Genomic DNA, 19,894 nt, shown 5'->3' on the forward strand with positions numbered 1-19,894 from the left:
TTTGGGCTTCATTTATAGAGATAAAAGAACCCTTTTTCATTTCATAGATTGTGTGGAGGACCATGTACATTGTCACCACATCTTGAAGAATTTTCTCCAAATTTGTAGGGTAGATCTGTATCAGTCTAATTAGCTTAGATCCAAAGTTACAACGTGATCCCAGATGGATAGCTCCTCATTTCACTCAATTTCTCTCTTTGTTCCACATAGTCAACAAGTCAACTTTCCTATTTATAAAAGAGCACAAAACACACTTCAACCCTTGCAATCCACTCAGAATTCACATCCTTGTTTCTCTTGGATTTGGATCTAGTGGATTCAACCCCTCTTGAATGTAAAGTTCCTCCAAGTGAAAATCATCCTAGTGACTTCCTTTCTCTCTCCTAGGTGGGGAGTCACTAATGTCCAATTTTCCACTTTACATTTTAGTGAACATGACATCTTACACATTAATTCTGATTTCTTATTATTAGATCTGATTAATTACTATTTCAATTTCAAATTTTCATTTCCAAGTTTGATTTATTTGCAAATTTCAGAGGTTAATTGCCTAAAAAAGCCTAATTTTTCATTTTAAGAAAATTACTCTTGTGAAGTGTAAAATTTTAATTACTTGTTTTAGATCTGAATTTTATTTCAAAATTGCAATTCAAATCTGTCTCTTTATTCTAAAAATTCAGTGGTTAAATCATAAAACCGTAATTTATAAGATTCTTCAATTTTTTACCTTTGACTGCAAGTTTGACCGATCTAGAGATCTCCAAATCGGCTGTTTTTTTGGATTCTGCATTAAAATCATAATTTCTATCATCCCTGAAATTTTTTTTAAAAAAGTTGGTTGGACCAAGTGCACTTTTGCTATGGTCCTTGGCTTTTTTCCTGAAATTTTGAGAGATGAAATTGATTGTATTTTTCTGCTCAAATCCAGAAAATCAGAGTACTTTATCAATTTTAACAATCTCTAAGGTCAAACACAAATTCAAAATTCATCACATTCAAATCTTACATTGATTTTCATAAAAGGTCCTAATTTTAGATCTTCTTTTCCAAAAAAATTATATTTCAATCAAGAGACTTTCAATGGCAATTAATAAAATGGATTTACTTGCTCTTTTGCATATGATTACATTTCTTTTTGCATATATTTACTACAATTATGTGTCGGATAAGAGTTTCTTTCATTTCTTGTTGCTTATCTTTATTCATAGCACTTGGTCATATTGTGTTGTTAGGATTTCCAAATTATTTTCTTTTTAGATAGATCTCAAAGCTTTTATATATCATTTATGTTGCATTATGGTGATGTTGTTAACAAAATGCATTTCCTATGTTAATCACCTTAAATATTTTGTAGATACTAAACCTAGAGATCCTAACCTTTGTACCTCTCCTAGGGTATCTTTTTTGTATGAGATGAGACCTAATGCTTTAGCCAATGATCTCTCTAAAAAAGAGCAAGCATTGGAAAGTAACATGGATCCATCTTCTTCATTTACACATACCCTTGAGAAAGGGGGGAAAAATAACAACATCAACATTCTTACATTTGTAGATCCTCTTTATTCTCCTAAAACCTATCTCCAACATCAAATTAAATGTAGGCAGGATGATGGCATGCATTTTATGCATGACCTTTCCCCTCACATAGAAATAACTAAAAACAAGCCTTTATATGATGAAGATGTTCCTCCCCAATCTTCCAAAAAGGATAAGCTTGATAAAGGAAAGGAGATTGTCATTTCACATGATACTCCTTCTTCATCTATAAATCCTTTTATTCCTCCTTACACATCAGATTTCAAATAAATTCATGATCTTTTTCCCCCATCTACTCAGTTTCAACATTCTTATAGTCATGGTTTTCATATAATTACAAAACAAGGTTTTAAAGGAAAAGGAATTGGGAAATTTGAGCATGGAATTTGTCCCTATAAATCCTCCTACACAAACTACTACAAGAGGCCTAGGAAGTGGTACCCCTCTTTATATGGACGAATTCCTTAGGCTTCAAAACTTTAAAGACCATCTTCAAAGACAACAAATTAAAAGAGCCCATGAGAATGCTTCTTCTTCCAAGCGTCTTTTTTGTTCATTTTATCAAACCCGTGATCATAATGCTGATGATTGCCCTGATGTTCAAAAATGTATTCAAGATGGCATAGATAGTGGCAAAATTAGAATTGTGGATAATGAAACTTCTTCTTCTAACAAACCCTCTCCTTTATTTCAAGACGATATTTACCATCCTGATAGATTAGCTGCAAGAATATATTGGAGATTGAAATATGACAAGAACATTTCCGTTCCTCCTCAAAATAAAAATAAAAATCTTAAGCAAGTGAAAGGTACTGAATATTGCATTTTTCATGATTCATATTCACATTCTCTTGGAAAATGTTATGCATTTAAGAAATTTATTCAACTACAATATGATCTTGCACAAATTTGTCTCACAACAAATCTCATTGTATTTCTTGGTAAAAACATAGTGCCTTAGCACTTCTTTTCCCTTCATGTTGCCCTTCACCCTATGACATAACTAACCCATTTAACGAGATCTCTTTATCATTTGTGGTGGTATTATTTAAATTTTACATACTCTGGGGCAACAACATGAAGAACATTTTCCTTCTTCTTTCTATACACTTGTCTTTTTCTTTGTGCATTATTCATTATTAGATCTCCTTTCTTTCATTTGGTTATTGTTATGTGAGCAAGTAATTGTTCGCTGGTTTTACACTTTGCCTGGAGAGGAGTTTCTTTAATAAGTAGTGCACCTCTTCTCTTTCTTTCATTTTCTTGGAAAGTGTATCTTTTCTATGGTTGCGATTATTCTCAAGCATGATATGCCTCCTTGCATGGAATGATCTCTTAAGAAGTGCATATTCCTTCCTTTAGAGAATTTATTCCATTAGGAAGGCATATCACTTGAAAATAAACACCATTGGAAAATGTATACCCCTTTTTCCCCTTGTCCTTCTTACTTGGGGGGAAGAGATTTTCACTCCTATCTCTTTCTTTCTATCTTGTGTATCAATATTTCCTTTAGGGGCTGCATTTTTCATATGTGATTATCATTTCTAACAATGGTATGTTCTTATGACTAATCCCCCTTCGGGAGTGTGTGATGCTTTTTCTCTCTTCTTTTAGAAGATTACCACTTTTTGAGACATGTATTTTACATTTACTAATGTCCTTTCTTGTATATGTTCATGTAAGTTCATTTCACATTTGCTTATGTTTAATCTCTCTCTAGAAGATTGTGTAACCTCTTCTTATTGTCCCTACACTTGGGGGGAAATCATCTCTCTCTTTCTTTCTCTAGGGATCCACTTTTCCCTATTTTGTTGATGGAGCAAGTTAAATTAATTGATGTCAATCCTTTTGCATGGTTGTTGGGTGTTGGCTCAAGGATTCTCTCTTATACAAGAGGTGTAAGTCCTTGACTACAACCTCTTTCATACTTGGTAATGTACATCTATGATAAATTCACCCATCCCTCTTGGGGCTAAAAGTGAGGCATCCCTCATCAAGAATCCCTTTCACCTAGTAATGAGAGGAAGGATTCAATTTTTGTTCTCTCCTTTTATTTGTTCTAGAATATGTTATATTTGTCTAAGACAACTCCTCTTGGCGGTAGATGTATTTTGAACAAATATCTCTTCTCCTCCAAGGATCTCCTTTACATTTATAGCAAGATATCTATTTTCAGCTATCTTATCCTGGCTTGAAGAAGTATTCTCTCTCTTGCTTGGATTTATGATGTTTTTGCATAGCAGATATCTTCTTTGTGATGAAGGTAGGTATCCTTGTTCTAATTTCCTTATGCTATCAACATAAACCTATGTTGACATCTTAAGGGGGGGGCACCCACACTACTCCTTTGTACTATACTTTTTTTGTGCATTGTATAGTGGGATATCCTTGGAACCAGAGAATGGCCTCTTAGAGCAAGGTGTCATCAGTTTTCTTATACAGTGAGATATTCTTGGAACTAGAGGGAAGCCTCTTAGAGAAAGATGTCATCACTTTTCTCTTGTACAGTAGGTCATTCTTGGAACCAAAGCACAAACTCTTAGAGTGAGATGATGCTACTTTTTCATGGTGCAGTGGTTCATTCTCTGAACTAGAGCACAGACTCTTAGAGAAAGATTTATTCACTTTTTCTTTTCTTGTACAGTGGGTCATTCTTGAAACTAGAGAGCAAACTCTTAGAGTGAGATGACATCACTTTTCTCTCATGCAAGGTGATTATTCTTGGAACTAGAGAACAGACTCTTAGAGCAAGATATCACACCTTTCTTGACAAGTGTACTATACATTCTATATAGGTTGTAGCATACTCGAGCATAGACTCCTATGAGGTGCTTCGAACCTCACTTGCACACATGCACTTGAGGTTGGGTGGAACTAACGGTGTTCCCACTCTCCTCCCTTACATGGATCACCTAGATAGGCTTTGGGGGATAGATTTTCATGTCCTTCTCTCCGTGGATCACCTATTTTTAGGGATGAGATGTCCATGGTTTCTCTCTTATCTTCCTTTCTTCTCATGGATCACCAAAGTGTGTATCCATGTCCTCTCTCTCCTTCCTCTCATGGACCCATAGTTTTGTTATTGATGGTTCATGGATGATGTCACCTTTTCTCTTTTATGTGATCACTTGTGTTTATGTGATGGCATTGGTCTTTATGTCTTGATTAGTTGTTGAGACATATGAGTATCAAGGTCTCTTCAGCTAGTTGGTTTGTCATCTTGTGTCTGTCATGTGTATTTTACGCTTTGTTATTATTTTGTGTGTCTTGTTCCTTTTTATTTTGTGTGCTCTTTCATATTTTGAGTGAGTTAAGATCCTAGGATTGGGGGATTTTGTTCCTCAATATTAGTGGCATCTTATACTCCTTGTGGTATTGCTCTGCATCTTTCATCTTCATATCTATTTCTTCTACTTTATCGACAGCAGTGGCATAAGCCATACTCCTGCTAAAGTGGGAGCTACATATAGTGTCATAAAATTGGACCTCCTACAATGTTAACCACATTCTAAGTCCTCACTTTGGTGATGACACCCTCCTTCCTAACCGAGACCCCTTTCTGCACCTTCACCCTTAGGTTCTTCCTTGCTCAAGACCTGTTCCTGCCTCCAAACCCTGTCTGGGCCACAAAATAGGGCAGGATAGGGGCATGATGCTAGGACACCTTTTACGGTGGCCCTATGTTGGGTCTTCCTAGTCTCCTATACATGGTCTGACTTCAGGGTTTGCATTTCCTCTTTGTCGGCCTTCAATGATTGAAAATTCATCCTTGAGGCATGTATAAAAGGAGATTCAATTCCCTCATTTAGGGGGGCGATACATGATCAAGATAAGGATAATAAGAGAAATTCAAGTGAAGGGTCTTCATTATCGAGCATTCAAGTCTTCTTCATTCATCCATTGGAGCAATATTACAACATTCATTTGCAAGCATGTGTGTTTGTTAGGGTTTTGTCATGTTACATGCCATTTCATACAACACTTGTGATTACATTCAAGAAGCAGATCAATCATCATCAAAAAGTTGAAGATCTACAAGGTATGCATTTCCATTGTTTACATTCAAGCATTTGCAATTACTTTCTTTCAAGGTTGATTCCTCAACCAGAGTTTGACTAAGGCAAACCCCTATCCATAACCTTTTTCCCCTCTTTTTTGTCTGTAGGTTGCAAGTGCACAACTATAATTGCAGGTTTGGGCTTCATTTGCAGAGACGAAAGAACCCTTTTTCATTTTGTGGATTGTGTGGAGGACCATGTACATTGTCGCCATGGTCCTAAAAAATTTTCTCCAAATTTGCAGGGCAAGTCTGTATCAGTCTAATTAGCTTAGATCCAAAGTTACAGCACAATCCTGGATGGGTAGCTCCTCATTTCACTCAATTTCTCTCTTTGTGCCACATAGTCAACAAGTCAACTTTCCTATTTACAAAAGAGGGAAAAAAACACTTCAACCCTTGCAATCCACTCAAAATTCACATCCTTTCTTCTCTTGGATTTGCATCTAGTGGATTTAGCCCCTCTTTTGAATGTAAAGTTCCTCGAAGTGAAAATCATCCTAGTGACTTCCTTTCTCTCTCCTAGGTGGGGAGTCACTAGGGTCCAATTTTCCACTTTACACTTGCATTTATCATCCTTAAATTGTAGATCATAACCTTTATCAACCATCTTTTTAACACGCAAAAGATTATCCTTCAATCCTTCAACATACAAGACATCATCAGTGTTATGTTTACCATCAAAAGAAATAGAACCTCTCCCACAAATCACACAGGCTTTGTCATCTCCAAATCTTTCTATTCCACTTTCATACCTTCCCATGCTCACAAATTTTCATTTATCATTAGTCATATGATGTGAACAACCACTATCAATTACCCATTCATCTTTTTCTTCAACCTTGGCAGCTAAAGCTTTCTCCTCAATAGTGCAGCTTTCTCCTCAATAGTGCAGCAAGTGGAATCAATAAGTAGAGGTCTATCTTCTTTAATGACAATAAACACAACATCATCTCCTTTTGATTCTTCATCTGTAACACCTTCATCTACAGCATAACAACAGTTCTTCTGATTCCTAAACTTTCAGTTAGACTTGTAAGGCTTATCATACTTCTCATGCTTTTCATATCTATCATTATTATCATGCTTATCAAACTTATCATGCATGTCATACTTAGCCATTCTCTCTAGGCATCTAAAAGAAAAATGTCCTATCTTATTGCAAGAGAAACATTTCAAAGGCATCTTTCCATCATACTTATTGGCACCCTTGGGTAATCTTTGGGCATCAAATCTTCAAGCTCATCTAGCTCTCTTTCTTGCTCTTCCATCTCTCTCTCTCTCTCTCTCTCTCTCTCTCTCTCTCTCTCTCTCTCTCTCTCTCTCTCTCTCTCTCTCTCTCTCAGATCTAGATATTCTACATTCATCATGATCATACTCCTTCTTACCAAATATAGATGCAGATGCTCTAAATGTTGTCTCAGACTATCCATGCAATTCTCCAAATTTACTTAGCTAAAATGCAGCAATCTTTCCAACCAACACATATCTTGTCACTATAGTCACACTCTGGATCTCATCAATAGGAACAACCTTATGTTTATAAGCAAGAGGCAAATATATCAACACCTTAGCAACAATTTCATCTTCCTCAATGCTTCCACCAGCACATCTGATACCTAGGACAAAATCATTCACCTTAACCATAAAAGAGTGTATGTTCTCATCATCTCCCATCTTCAATGTCTCGTATTTTCCTTTCAAGATCTGTAACTTTCACTTTTTTATCACCTTCATACAGGGTCTCAAGCTTCTCCCAAATCTCATGTGCGTTCTAAAGTCCCATTACATTTGTCATCTCAAAATCAATCAAAGAACTAAGAAATGCTTCCTTCACTCTATTATTATGTTTAGCTTCTTTGATCGCATCAGGAGTGGTCAATCCATTTGGAGGAATAGTATAAGCATTCTTTGTAACCTTCCAGTAATCTTCTCCAAGACATTTCAAGTGCACTTCCATCCGGTTCTTCCATATAGTATAGTTTCTTCCATCAAACCTCAGACTATCCTTCTTAAAGAGAATACCTTGAGCTTCCATCTTGGATCTCCTCAAGTGATTAAGCTTCTACCGAAGGATCTAGCTTTGATACCAATTGTTAGTAGCAATCAAGAATGAAGACTGAGAGGGGGGGTGAATTGGTCTTCACTAGAATAGCAAACTTAACCACCAAAAACGGATATAATAAACTGCAACAATAAGATAGATAGGCAAATTGAAAGTACAACACACAACACCAAGATTTTGACATGGAAAACACAGTTAAGGGGAAAACCATGGTGGGAACCTGCCCACAGTAAGATGATACTCTATAATAGTATGTGAAAATATTACAATGGGCAATGCACAACATTCAGGTACACTTCCTAGAGCTTACTACTCAAATGTAATGGTCTAGAAGGCTACAACCCTCAGGAAAGTCTCACTGACTTACAATAAGATTTGGACTACAATCCAAAAGAAATGAACTAAAATAATAGCATCTCCATATACAATTCTGATTAAGCATACTTGTCTTCTCTGCAACACCAATCTCTTCTCAAACTCAACATAGAAGGATGAATCACTTGTTCTCGCATACACCTCTCTTTGATAATTCAAACACTACATCCACACAAACTACATGAATATATCACCTATATATACAATTCATCAACCTTGATAACAAGGTTGGCTAAACTCTAACCCTCAACTCATAATTACAAAATTACATCACACAATACAAATATCAACCACCGGACCAATATAATGGTTTACATATCATAACATGATCCTAAAACAATTTCCCAAATGCACAATAGCACTGGAAATCATGCCAAGATCAATCGCAACATGCTACACCACCATAAAAACTGCATAACATGAAAATCAATGTATCGATTGATGAAAATCACCAGAAACACACAATGATCAATGTGGATCATCAAAACAAATAGGAAATAACTAGGAAATACCAGCAAGCATGTTAGAATCATCAGGAATAGCTACACCAACACCACTTATCAAATCTTCATTGATCAACATCTGAAATCTCAAGAACATAACCAATCAACAACTGTCATGAAGAAAGATAACTTGCGGAGCACCAAATCATGAACCATCTAAAATGAAGATACACAAGACCATCCCCAACAATACCCCAAAATATCTACACAGGATCTGATCACACTGAAATATACCAGAGGAAATATTGAACTCTACAAAACAGTGATCAGCAAAATAGCAGCAAAACTGGATCATAAGATCTTCCCAATCAACAATCATCGGAGCAATACATAGGAATATGTTGAGATCAATAAAAACAACATATCCTTGCAGCAGCAATGCATGACAATATCCAATAGTAATATTAGAGGATATTTAGTTATGATATGCACTGATCCACTTGTGGCATCATTCATATATCCTAGATGGTTGGCAGCTCATCATATGTGCCCACAAAAGGATGAGTTGCCACTTTATTTCTGCAAACAATTGTTTGCAAAATTTCAAATGGGCTTAGATTTTGATTATACATCTATACCAATGAATGTTGGACAGGGGAAAGGGAGTCTCAGTGATAAATTTAGATGACCTGATGCACAGAACTCATTAATAAATGAGCATTAGTTGGTCCAAACCTTTTGGTTCTACTAAAATGGTTGGAGTTATCACAAGTAGTAGATGCAACCGTTGATGACACCAGGTGAGATATCTAATCTAGCATTGCACAAATTTCCACTCAGGTCGACCAAATGACATCTGATCATGTTGGGAGATATTTGTTGTGACCACAGGGTACCATTTCATACGCTACTTATGTGACATCTAGAAGTGGCACTGATTCTTACAGTTGTGTAGAAATACCATCTCCACTTGACACTGCATGGTTGACATAGGTTTATCCATTACAACAAATGAGTGCATTGTTGTGTAGTGATTTATTGGATTCGTATATACTTCTTTCTTCGATTCTTGGGATCCCACTCGAGGATGTACCAGTACAAGTGAGACAACATGTACATGGGGGTAGACCATCTCAGTATGATATGGGGAGAGAGGATAGAATTCTAGTGCATCCTACAACCCCTCCACCACATAATTCAATTGATCCCACACCTCCTCTTCAGCCTACACCAGGCAATTCGACACCTAAGTCACCATGTCCTACACTGTTGTCACCTATTACTTTTACACCTCCTGCTCAACCTCATGGTAATTATACCACTCTTCTTATTGATGGTTTAGAGGATGCATCACTAGATATAGATGTTGACCATGTGTCCTTCCATTCATCTGAGGTTAGCAGGATTGAGAGAGCCTTCGTGTCTTGTGAGGTACACATTGTTTTTTTTTCTGTAAGGTCATATTATTTATTTGATTTTAAATAGTGGATTTCAACTTCAAAATTGTTAACACAATTTGAATTTTGAATTATATATAATGTCCTATTACATTGGAGACATTAGGAGATTTGCAGTTTCCTTCTCCTTCTGCACATGGTCACAGTCAGGTACACATTGTTTTATTTATGTAAGGTCATATTATTTAATTGATTTTAAATAGTGGATTTCAACTTCAAAATTGTTAGTTAACACAATTTTAATTTTGAATTATATATGATCTAGGTTTGTGGACCACATTTGAGTTCTTCATCTTGGATACTTGTGGCCCATGCACACTCTGGTGGTGTAGATGATGGATCAGACAAGGTAAAATTTACATGTACTTATGTTGAAGTAAAATTTGCATACTTATAATTAGATAATATTTGCATGTCCTTATATATACGTGTACTTTCTTGTGTAGGGACAACATTTAGGACATGGATCAATGGAGGGTTGACTGACTTAGTTTATACATTATCATTTTTTGATGAGATTATATGTATGTAGTGCGTGTACTTTTTTTACATATATGTATGTGACACTTATTTGATGAGATTATATACATATCAGACACTTGTACATGTTTGATGACATTATATACATATCGGGCACACTTGTTTGATGAGATTACTTGTTTGTTTATTACACGTGTCTATGTGTCTATGTTATATTTTTATAATTAGTTCAAGTTACATAGAATTGATCAAGTTATTTTAGATGATAAATCTTGATATTTAGTTAATTGAATTGTTGATTTAATAAATTGAACTATTAAATCAATTTGCTAGTTGAATTGCTAATTGTTGATTTGATTTAGTTAGTTGAATTGTTGATTTAATTGTTAAATTAATCAAATCAAAAAGTGATTCAAATCAATTAATCGAATTATCAAGTCAATTCAAATCAATTCAAACGAATTCAATGAATTATTAAATCAATTAGTTAGTTGAATTGTTAATTGTTGATTTAATTATTAAATCAATCAAATCAATTAGTTAGTTGAATTGTTAATTGTTGATTTGATTTAGTTAGTTCAATTGTTGATTTAATTAGATTTGATTTAGTTAGTTTAATTATTGATTTAATTATTAAATTAATCAAATTATCATCTCAATTCAATTCAATGAATTAATCAAATTAATTCAAATCAATTAATAAAATGAATTCACTAATTCATCAAATTAATTCAAATCAATTCAAACCAATTCAAACCAATTCAATGAATTATTAAATCAATTAGTTAGTTGAATTGTTTATTTAATTATTAAATTTATCAAATCAATTAGTTAGTTGAATTGTTAATCAAATTGGACATCCAAACAAAAAAAATTATGGACTAACTAGGACCAATTTCTTCTCTTTCCTGAATCGGGACCACCGTCAATGGGAACTTGTTCTTGAGTAGGTGTTGTATCCCTTTTTTTGTCTCTTTTATTCAATCATACTTTTGTAATCTAGTCCTTTTATTGCCCATTAGACAAATTGCTATTGAGAAGAAAACCAAATTTACAGACTCCTAAATACACATGCCCATATGCACATATATGTCAAGTTAATTGGAGCCAGCGTTAAATATAAATATATACATATACACAATATATAAACACATACATGCCGACACTAAAACATACATGCAAATACATACATGCAAGCACACACACATACATGCAAACACACAAACATACATACATATACATATACACAAACATACACATACACATATACATAGATGCACATACACACACATACACATATACACAATATATACAAAAACACACATACATACATAGTATATACACATACATATGTACATACACATACGCACATACATACACACATACATACACACATACACACACATACACATACACATACACATACACATACACATACATACATACACACATACATACACACATACACATACATACATACATACCCACACCTACACACATTCACACATACACACACACATACTCACACATACTCACACACATACTCACACATACACATACATACATAGATACACATACACACACACATACATTCATACACACACATACATACACACACACACATACATAAACACACATACACATATACACACCCATGCATGCACATATTCACACATATATACACATACATACACTCATACACACATACCCATAAATTCACATACACTCATGAATACACACATATACATACATACACACACACATACACTCATACACACATACACATACACACACACACACATACACATACATACTCACACATACACATACATATACACACACACACACATACACATACATACTCACACATACACATACATATACATACACACATACTGACACACATACACATACATACATATATACACACATACATACACACATATACACACATATACATACATACATACACACATACTCACACATGTAGACATACATACACATACACACATACTCACACACATACACATACATACATACATGCTCACACATTCACATAAACATGTACATGCACATACACATACATGTACATACACACACATACACATATATACTCATGCACATATATACTCACACATACACACATGAACACATACGTACATACACACATACACACAGGCATATACACACATACATACACACATGCACACACACATACACACACACACATAGGTACATACAAACACATACACACCCATACATGCACACATTCACATATACATACACACACATACACACACATACACTCATACACACACTCATACATAGGCATACACTCATACACTCACATACACATACATACACACATATACACTCATACACACATACACATATACATATACACATACATACACACACATACTCACATGCATACACATACATACATACATACACACATACACACACACACATACACACATACATACAAACATACTCACACATGTAGACATACATACACATACACACATACTCACACACATACACATACATATACATACATACATGCATACATACATACATACATACATACACACATACTCACACATTCACACACACATGTACATGCACATACACATACACACATACACACATGCATACACACATGCATACACATAAACATACACACATATGTACATACATACTCATGCACATATATACTCACACATATATCTACACATACTCGTACATACACACATACATACACATATGCACATATACACACATACACACATATATAGACACACACATACACACACACACATGCGTGCACATATGTATACAAACATACATGTATACACATACACAAATATACACATACACACATATACTTATACACACATGCATGCATACACACACATAAACACATACATTTACATATATATACATATATAGAAACACATATACATAAACTTTTTGTGGCCATTTAGATCAAACATCGCAAACAAGAAGACAAAATGATCATTACAACTAGTGATACTATAAAAATTAACGTGACCAATGTGTATGTTCATAGACAAAATTCAGCCCAATTTCTACAGGTCTAAACACAATCGAAAACACATCAAACACTTTCTTATCCTAAGGTCAATGTTCTTATGGTGGTAACTTCAGCCCACAACTTGGAATCTCTGTCAACTCAAGTGTAGGGACACCTTGGGGGGTGTATTCACTAATTTTACCTTTTTCATGAGCGAACAACTAGGGGCCTCTAGGACTAGAAGGATAACCCTATAACCCTCTCCCCAAAAGCTACAAGTATCTTATGCTAAGCCAAGGATTTTTGTCTCATCCCACTGGAGCCTTATGGTGAGTTTCTTGCGGGGAAAACCATCTATCCCATTGCACTTAAGCTATCGCGATGTTCACACAAAAAAAGGGTGGGCCACTACTCTAAGGTGTTTAGTGGGGGAACTTCTATGAAACTTGGTGTCTACCCATGTGGCGGTAGCTCATTCAATAACCCACTCCTTGTACTCTACACAAGTGCATACACATAGTATAGATACTAGGGAGTACCATCGGTGTAGATACACATCACCAAGGCATCGCGACTTTCGCCTAACATATTAATTTATATAGCAGGTAGAAGAAAGTGTTGGCAATTTGGAGGAATTGATTATGTGTTGCATTGATGTTTATCATTGATGTCAACACTAGCTTGTTTGGTTATCTACCGGGTTCCAGTAGAGTGGTTGGACTTTGATGATGATCAAGAGATTTATCTTCAGTATGTTCTTATTGGTGGAATTGGTTTGATTTGGTCATTCATGTTATTCAGATGCATGTCACATTCAGTCGGTTTGGGATTTGGTGATCTGGAAGCTATCATATGTTCTAGTAAGCCTTTTTGTTACCGGTAAGGGTTCTATCGGTAGAGCTTCATTGAAGATCTTTTGATGGATTTGATAAGTGGTGTTGGTGTAGCTTCTAGAAGGTTTTTAGGATGTTGATGGTTATCGTTTTCGGGTTCTAGTTGATCGGTGGTGTTTTTATTTGGTTTATGGCGACCTATTTTAGGTTTGGCTTATTCTGTTAAGTTATGGACTAGTTTATGTAATGTTTTGGTGGATTCTCCCAATGTGTTACTGGTTCGATTTATTGTTTGGTTAATGTTGTTTTGGTCTTAGGACAACTTGGATTATCATTGGTTTGTAGGTTTATGTAATGGATTTATTGTATTTTTTTTAGGTGACCGACCTAATTGTTTCGATTTTGGGTTGGTATAAATATGATGTAAGATCTCTTTGTAGATCATGGATGGATGGTTATGGGATTATCTCTATGCGAATAAAATTGTAATCATATGTAGAGGATTTGATTGATCATAGGTGATCGAGTTGGGTTTGTGTAAGAGGTTTAACACCTCCATCATTGAGCTTAACCAAAATTGTACTCAGACATAGGAGATTTTGTTCTTGTAGCTCATTCTTATTTCTCGATTATAGTCCAATGTTTTCTATAGTCGGTGAGACTCCTTTTGTGATGAGCAGTGCACTCTAGGTTGTTGGCCTTCCTGCATGTGCAAGCCCCTTATTATAATATTTATTCATCTGATCAATGGATAGATATTGTGGGTCTCTAATCCCACCATGGTTTTTCCTCATTGAGGTTTTCCATGTATAAATCTGTGGTGTTATGGTTTTCATCTGTGTGGTTGCATTATTACTTATTGTTATTTTCTTTTATGTTTACTAGTTGGTGAGTTGTTGTATTAATCAGGTTAAAATTAATCATTCCATCAAAACATTGATTCATCCCCCTATCTCAATATCCCAACAATTGGTATCAGATCCCGATGCCTCAGAGTAAGTCTAACAACTTGAGGAAGATCATGTATCTGGAATCTATGGAGATGAGTTCGAGGAAAGAACTTCAAGTAGCACTTGAAGACTATGATGATGAAAGGATGAGGAACATGAAGCTGCAAGATGAGCTGAGATCTACGAAGGAATTCTTTTTTACTTTGCAAGAGAGGTTATGATTTGCACAAGCTAAAAGGAAAGAACTTTGTGATCAACTGCAAAATCAGGATGATGAAGAGAATAATGCTTTAAAGGATCTATGCCAGAATTTAAGTCGGGAAAATGGTATCATGAAGAATGAAATGCAAGCCCTAACTATGAGGATGTCCAAGGAGATTGAAGACCAGAAGAAGAATGAAGAAAATCTTGCTAAATCTCTGAAAGATAGATCTGAGGAATGCATTAGGTTGGCACATGAGAATGATATATTGAGAACTAAACTGGTGCAATCACAGAACAATGAGCAAGAGCTGGAGAGAATGATGATAGTCCTAAGAGGTGATCTAGATTCTGCAAATGAGTACAAAGATAAGTTCAAGGTTAGTTCTATTAAGCTTGATGAATTTTTGAAGAATCAAAGGGACACTGGAGACACTGGAGGTCTTCGATTTGAGCATGGAGAAAGCTCTAGTACTGCAAATTGGGAAAATCTGCCAGAAAATTGGAATCAGAGGTCATCGATAAGGCAACCCGATGCACATAAATTTAATGGTAGATTCTTTATTTGCAATAATTTTGGTCATATGACAAGTCAATGTAGAAATACAATCAATTAGAATAATAATTCAAGTACCATTCAATATTTTAATTGCAAAAAGTATGGTCATAGGATAGCAGATTGTAGAATGAATGTAAAATATCATGCATGTGGAAAGTTTAGACATGTGGCTAATTAATGTATAGGTCAAGGAATAATCAAGGTTACAGTAAGGAAATTCAAAAGAACAATGTCACTTGTTATGCATGCAACAAAGTAGGACATATTGCTCAATTTTGTAGAATCAAGAACCTCTCAGTGGGAAGTGATAAATCTAATGAGAATGGAAAATAAAAGGTTAATGATATTCGGAAGGAGCATGAGAAGATGTGGGTTATAAAGTCTAAGGATCAACTAGAAGAATCAAATACCCCTAATGTTCATTTGGCTGAAGCAAATACCCTGATTAGGACCCGGAGGCAACTGAGAGGCGAGGGGGGGGGGGTGAATCAGTTGTCTATTAATTTCAACCCAATTTTAACTTAACAAACTTGATACATAATATTGGTAAACCGAACTTAATGTCAGTTAACAGATTAATAGTTAATATCAATACTGGTGAAACTTAATACATGAAACAGAAAGAGAAATAACATCCACAACACATAACACAGATATTTGTACGTGGAAACCATGTAAGAGGAAAAACCATGATGGGAAACCTTACCCACACTCAGATGATACTACTATAAATAGTATGTGTGTACAAATGGGGTCTGCACATGCAGAAAGACTAACCACCTAGAGCTCATTTCTCAATCACAAAATAGGAGTCACACTAACTACAATTGGATGATTAAATCCAATGATAATGTACTACTCAAAGTAGCATCTCCATTGCTGGATTTAGTATCGGTTAAGCTCTGATTATCTTCTTCTTTATGGTCTGCTCATATGATCTTCAATATTCACACATACCATGTTACAATACCATAACCATATACCTTCTATTTCTTCTCTTACTTACATCATCTCACAAATGAGATCTTACATATATACCAAAACCTAAAACCAAATGTGTAGGTCGGCTCACTAAGAATATTACAATAAAATCAATTACAACAAGTAAGTCAAGATGTGATGCATCATGTTGGATCAACAACAATACCAATTGATTAAACCATCTCCATAACATCTCATGTTGATCTGGAATAGATAACACATGCCAGTCCATAACCTAGACCAATTTGTCGGTAACAACAAATATGTCAACCTGATTAGACCAATAACCAAATCACAAAAACCAAGTGTCCAAACCATGTCTTTGACATAACCAAGTGATCTCTAGATGATAACAAGTCATCCTCAGTGTCGGTGAACCAAATACTGGTGACTGTGCATAAGTCATTTAACTTCCCGGTGAACATAACCAAAGATCTCTAGAAGGATAAGTGTTGATAAGTGTTGACATCAATGAAAAAACCAATGCAATATATCCATAATACCAACAATCTCCCCCTTTGGCATTGATGGCAACACAAGATGGAAAATCCATCTAAGTGCCAAAGCAGAAATGCCAAAAACCAAAAACCAAAAACCAACAATCTCTAGAATAGATCAATACTAGAAATCAAAATACAAATGCAGAGAGTAAAAATCTCTCCCTCAATGAATAATCTCTCCCCAAAGGATAATGTTTTAATGTTTTTCCATAGATATCTCTCCCCCTTTGACATCAAATGCCAAAGAAATATAAATACCAGATACAACCAGTTCATAGAACCAATTACAAATACCAACTACTCCCCCTGAGAAGTATCTCTCCTCCATCAAAGCTGAAAAAAAGCTTCTCTGTAACTTTTGTCAGTTTAATGCCAAGCATCAACTATCTAAGTCTCTACCAGTGAGGGTATAACCCCAAGTTGTTCTCTAAGATATTCAAAAGTTTCCTTAGGAAAAGGCGTAGTAAAGATGTCTGCAATCTTCTCTTTAGTATTCACATAAACCAATCTCACTTCTTTTGCTTCAACATTCTCTTTCAAAAAATTGTATTTGATAGAGACATGTTTAGTTTTAGAGTGAAATACCGGATTCTTAGATATATCAATTGTTGTTGAATTGTCACAATAGATGATTATAGGTTCTTTGCATTTTACCTTTATGTCCTTCAACATTTGCTTAATCCATAATACGTAAGTACAATTAGTTGTTGCTGCAACATATTCTGATTTTGTTGTTGATAATGATGTACAACTCTATTTCTTACTCAACCATGAAATCAATCTGTTGCCAAGAAAGAATGCCCTGCCAGTGGTACTCTTTCTATCATCTACATCTCCTACCCAAGTAGCATCAATGTATGCACATAAATCAAAATTTTCATCTTTAGGATACCATAAACCAAGATTTGTTGTGCCTTGTAGATACCGAAAAATCTTTTTTATGGAAAATCTTTAGGAATGTCGAGAGTCATACTGTACTGACACAATGTAGAAGTTGCTTCACAAATTTTTTGACAATGTTTTTTACAACAATGACAAGTTTTGCTCAAATTGTATCTTTTCTCAATCTATGACCCCTATGACCTGATAATGACTCAAATAATTATCCATGATTATACAAGAATCAAGAATGCTCATGATTGACCAAGGACACATCACATATACTCAAAACATAGTCACAAAACATTGACACACAAAATAGTCACAAAACATTGTCACATATTATTCAAAAATTTGCCTCTAAATATGGTCAAATAAGCTCTTGGCTATTTGATTATACAAAAAAATATCTTACAAATCATCTCATGGGCTTTTATATAAAATTTGGCATTACAATATGTGCAGTTCAACTCATCACCATTTTAATATACAAATCATCTCATGGGCTTTTATACAAAATTTGGCATTACAATATGTGTGATTCAGCTCATCAACATTTTAATATACAAAATTTGACATGTACATATGTACAAATTAGCTCATTGCCATTTAAATATACAAAATTATGCCCCTAAACATGTAAAAATCAGCTCATGGGAATTTTTATATAAAAAAACAAATATAGAACAATTCGTCGATGATTTATATAAAATTCTCAAAATCATTCTACTCTAAACTATAGAATCATTCAAGTGAACCTTCAGGATCGTCTCTAACCCATATTGTGCCAAGTATTGTCTCATGGTCAGATTCATGAACTTTCCATAAAATCTTGTTATAAGGTCTACCATGATACTTCATCAAATGAATATTTGTTGCAACAACATGTTGGCATTATAACAGACAATGGGAGATTGTTGGCATTTCAATAAGGATATTGAGAAGGTTGTTGATGATTATGGATATAACTGATTAAGGATGTTTACTGTCTTAATATTATTATTTTGTCATTGATGTCAAGAAATTGATTTTCTAATATAGTATGATGTTGCCATATCTTAAGAAGTATGATTTGATGAGTGTAAAGATGTCGGTAAAAGACATACAAAGAATGTGATGAATAAGGGGAGAAATAAGTTATTCAATGGGCAACTATTACTGAGTTAGACAATGATGAGATTATGATGTTTAGATTGTTTTGATATCCTACATATGTTGTTGATTGTAAGGTTAATACTATACTATGTTACTGAGCAAAGAACCTAGTCGGTAAACCCTAAGGAACCTAGTAGATAAACCCTAAGGTTATCGCTATCGGTTAATGAAGATAGAATGTCTACCGAGTGAAGTTTAGTATTTACCGAGTTGTAACCGAGCTATAATAGAATGCATTAAATGATTACAAGCATTATTTAATGAAGGAAGCTGGTGAGTTAGAACTGATTAAATGATTGGTATGCCATGCATGAAGTTTGTTAAAAAAAATCTATGGCAAAGGAAAATCAGCAGGAAGATCTACAGTGCAGATTGAACCGCATTAC

This window comes from Cryptomeria japonica, chromosome 7 (assembly GCF_030272615.1).
Source record: "Cryptomeria japonica chromosome 7, Sugi_1.0, whole genome shotgun sequence".
Classification (NCBI taxonomy): Eukaryota; Viridiplantae; Streptophyta; class Pinopsida; order Cupressales; family Cupressaceae; genus Cryptomeria; species Cryptomeria japonica.